Source organism: Haliotis cracherodii, unplaced genomic scaffold (genome assembly GCF_022045235.1).
Source record: "Haliotis cracherodii isolate W230 unplaced genomic scaffold, xgHalCrac1.p SCAF_6, whole genome shotgun sequence".
In the NCBI taxonomy this organism is placed as follows: Eukaryota; Metazoa; Mollusca; class Gastropoda; order Lepetellida; family Haliotidae; genus Haliotis; species Haliotis cracherodii.
In genome coordinates this window covers 10,266,591-10,271,446 of record NW_027266319.1, presented here as the reverse complement: position 1 = coordinate 10,271,446, position 4,856 = coordinate 10,266,591, and positions in this window count along the sequence as shown.

Sequence of the window (4,856 nt, the reverse complement as noted above, 5' to 3'; positions counted from 1 at the left end):
TTTGTAGCTTCCGCCGGAATTTTGATAAAGAGGAGACAACTCTTATCACCTTATCATCTACAAATCGTTGCTGGAGCAATCGGTGGTATTTGTGGAGAGCCCAGATGGAATATAACTCAAAATGATAATAAAAATTAACTATTCTCACTGTCTATGTTTTTTATACGGAATATAGGACTAAAATAAAATCACTTTATACCCAAGACAACAGGATGCAAATACAATGTAAAAAAAACATCGTGAGGCGAACGTAAAATATTAACTGACATACATGGAGTTCCCACGGACAAGCTACACTTTGATCTTCCAATAACTCAAGTACTATAATAAAATCACAAGGAGACAATATTTACAGGAAACTATAAACATTACTATGCTCATCTTACATTTGCCAAGAGATATTATGTTTTCTAATACCCATTTCTATCAGATGTCTATGGTCGCAGTGCACAAAAGAGGAGCATAATTTAAAATATGTGTGTGTGTGTGTGTGTGTGTGTGTGTGTATTTTGGGCAGATGTTAATATTCATCAACCACTGGCATACACATATTTGACATAGTGTGTCACTCAGAGCCACTGTCTAATTAACATCAATGTCAATCTTTCAAAATGAACGTCACTTTTTCAGATTCTCCCGCAAAACTTGTCTAATAAATTAGTTTCTTCCGAAAATTACACGAATATTGTGCATTTTAATAGACTCCTCTGAATCTCCCTTTTGAAAAATGCAGTCGCTTAGCAACATGATTGTAACGTCAGCACCAACAATTTAGGTGTTTCATCTGAAAACTATATTTACCACATTATTAGCTACCACTATAGTAGTTTAGGCCCCGAAACGGATGTAACGGGTGAAGCGAAAGTGTTTGTTTATTTGTTTGTTGTTTAACGCCGCACTCAACAATATTCCAGCTATATGACGGCAGTCCGTAAATAATCGAGTCTGGAGCCGACAATCCAATGATTGACATCATGAGCATCGACCCGCGACATTGGGTTCGATGACATGCATCAACCAAGTCAGAGAGCCTGACCCCCCGATCCCGTCAGTCACCTCTTACGACAAGCATGGTCGCCTTATGCGGCAAGCATGGGTTGCTTAAGACCTATTCCTCCCCGGATCTTCACGGTCCTTAAGCGAAAGTGACCCATGTGATTCATTCTATTGTCATCTGGCCATATCACGTGGACATTGATGACCGACATTGAGAAATAACTGATCAACGATAAGGTTGTCGAAATACGTTGTATATATGCACTTTTCCTGTCATTGTTCATGTACATTCGTTATATGCTCATGTCTATCCTTCAAATGGGGCACGATTGATCCAGTTTTTTTTGTGATGAAAATAAATAAATTCGTCTTTAATGCCAGTTTGATGTAATCACCATTGTCTTGGGGAAATGTTCCAGTGGTACAAACAACGGTTTATGTGGAGACAAAGGTTACAGTGAGCATCTGTTCATGTCCCTGGTAAAACAACGTATTCTCTCTCTACATATATAGACATGGCACCGTCGGAGTAATTTGCTATGCAGAGTTATGTCCCTTGGTCACGTCAGGATCCGATTACCAGTGGGTTCATAGTCCAGAGTCTCCCTGATTTTTGGTTTCTTCATATCTAACCTTTGTTCTACGACCGCCTAACATTGGGCTTTCCTCCTGCACATTAAGGTGATCCGTGATATGACTGAATAACTATTTCAAGCGGCGTTAAACCCAACTCACTCACTCAAGACTCACTCAGCCATTCACTCGCTCACTCACTCATCCCCCCATTTTCCTTAGTTGTAGCACTCATTAACTGGATACAGCCATTAAGCTGTAGTGACGTAATAAAAACTCTCAATGACACGAAAGCCCCGTGGGGATTCCAGGTTAAAATTAATCTATGCAGGTCGAAAGAGGCGACTTAAAGAACCAGGTGGTCAGACTCAGAGACTTGGGTGATTGCGTGTCATCGTACTCCGACGGCGCCAATCGTGGCTCATAATATCAATCACTGCACATGGGGTGTCTGTTCGAGGATTGAGTACACCAGGCTGTTATTAGACCGTCATTTTGTAGCTGAAGTGTGTGTGTATGGTTTTTCGCCTCTTTTAGCAATATTCCAGCAATATTAATATCACGGCGGGGGACACCAGAAATGGGCTTCACACATTGTACCCATGTCGGGAATCGAACCCGGGTCTTCGGCGTGACGGGCGAACGCTTTAACCACTTGGCTACCCCATAGCCCCTTGTAGCTGAAATATTGCCGAGTGCGGCGTTATATAACACATAAACATGCATGGTGTTGCTGTGCACGTACACACAAGCAACACCATGCATGTTTATGTGTTATATAACGTCGAACTCAGCAATATTTCAGTTACCATGGGCGATCGGGTAGCCTAGTGGTTAAAGCGTGTACGTGCACTGCATGGGCTGACATTAAGTCCCAGAAACAAGGTCATCTTATTTAAATATATGTATCTACAAAATAAAAAATAATCAAATCAAACGGGCGCCCAGAAAATGCTTGCGTTCAGGATCTGAGGTAATTTAGACTTGCCAGATCATTCTAGTCTTCACGGGGATCCATTTTTTAAATTTATTTTCCGGAGTCTGGGAGACAGACTTTAGCACACGGAACAGCCTCGGTTTTTGGGAGGGAAATGGCATGGATATTAATTCACAGTCAGTACATTCCCGGCCGCGTCATACCAAAAGACGTTAAAAGATGGTACTTGTACTTGTCTGGCGCTCGGCATTAAGGGGCTAAAACAAGGACTGGTCGGCTCGGAGTCAGTATACTGTGTCTGAGTGGGGTATTCATGTTAAACTGCGGCATGGTATCTCAGTGAGCTAGCACTATAAATCGGCATCAGTCCAGACTAGTACAAGCAGCAACACACACACACACACACACACACACACACGTGCATGCACGTCGCTATATAAGTGCAATAATCTTGGACACGACGTTTAACCCAATTTCACCTCACCTAACCTCACAGTCAGTACACTGTATTAAAGAAAAGTGCTCTTACAAACTACACATAGAATACGTTGTTTTACCAGTGATACGAACAGATGCACACTGTAGCCTTTGTCTTCACATATACCGTTGTATGTACAATTGGAACATTTCCCCAAGACAATGGTGATAACGTCAAATTGGCATTAAAGACGAATTTATTTATTTTCATCACAAAATCCCATTCTGAAATTGTAAGGCCCTATAATTGGGTTCGTATATTCAGTGCAGAAAACCGCACGGGAAATGCATACGATATCGAATGTCTGCTTTATAAAAGTTTAATTAAATTTCAATGCAGAAAACCGTTCTGGAACCTTCGCAATATACTCAGTTTGGCATTATGACAGTGAATATACCGTGACGTGTATAAACACACTCGGTTACAGACAAACAATCACATGGTGGCTATAAAATGTTTGTTTCATGACTTCACAGCACGTTGTTGCAACTGTGTGTCAGAACCAGGAGGTCGGGGAAACGTTTCCTGTTTATGCAGGAAGTCGTTTAATCGTTTATTGGAACTTTCGTGCATCGTGTGATGTGGCGTGCCAGCAAGTGGACGAACACACGTGTTTAAATCAGCGGAAATAAGACAGCTTGTTTGTATGGCAGTCAAAAAGTAAAAATGTCAAACAGTCTGTCAGTAGTAGAACATGTGTTTATAATGGCGTTCTGATGGAGCCGAGATAGATATTTCACAAAAAGCCTCTCAGAGTTCCACCGCGAATGGGAATATTTGAGTGAGGATTTCCCATTGACGAAAATTGACGTTTTTCATGCTACAATCTAACCAGACCAGCGTGGCCCTTTGCGCGTGACTATGCAGCCCTGGTCGAGGATTCCTTATAGACCCACTGTATGTTAGGGCTGAAAATGGTAAAAAACAAATAAATTATGCAACAAATATGAAAACGATTAAGTAAAATTATACTTGTTTTGATTTTATCACTGTTTATAGTAATTAAAATGCATTGTTTTGAAACAACATTTTGTTTACTTGCAATATAGTCGTTACTAGGAGGGGCCCCGACACCTAAGGCGCCGCAATTGCGTCCCTTTGGCTACACTAAAACCTATGATTGTGGATTCGAATCCCGGTACCCCCCGTTTAAGTTTCTAGGTTTGTCAGCACCATACCCGTGTTCGTGGGTTTCATCAAAGTGGTAAACGTCTGAGACCTGCATCACTTCGGGCTTTCATCCCACATTAAGCTTACGCGCCAATGATGTAACTGGAGTATTGTTCAAAGTGGCGTGAAAACCAATTGCGCGTTACCCACCCACCTATAAAAAGAATGGACCCGTGAAGATCCGGGTTAGAATAGGTCTTCAGCAACCCATGCTTGCCGTAAAAGGCGACTATGCTTGTCTTAAGAGGAGACTAACGGGATCAGATGGTCAGACATGGCCAATGCTTAATGCTGTTGATATAATACAAATTGTATACAGAAAGTACTAATGTCAATCAGTCTACATCAACTATACATGTTGTTAGGTATTATCATCCAATCAGGAAGTGGTATAACTGAGAAAGGGTTACATATCAATTTAAAGTCATTTACAATTTGACTTCACTATTTTAAATTTTTTTTTGTGTGTGTGTGGGGGGGGGGGGGGGGGGGGGGGGATATGATGGGATCGGTTGTTCTGTCTCACTGGCTTGGTTGATGCATGTCATCGTATCTCAATTGCGTGAATCGATGCTCATGATGTCATTCACTGGATTGTCCAGACTGAATTATTTGCAGACCGCTGTCATATAACTTGAATATTTCTGAATACGGCGTTAAAAAACAAACAAACAAACAAGGAGTGAATTACCCCAAGTCACA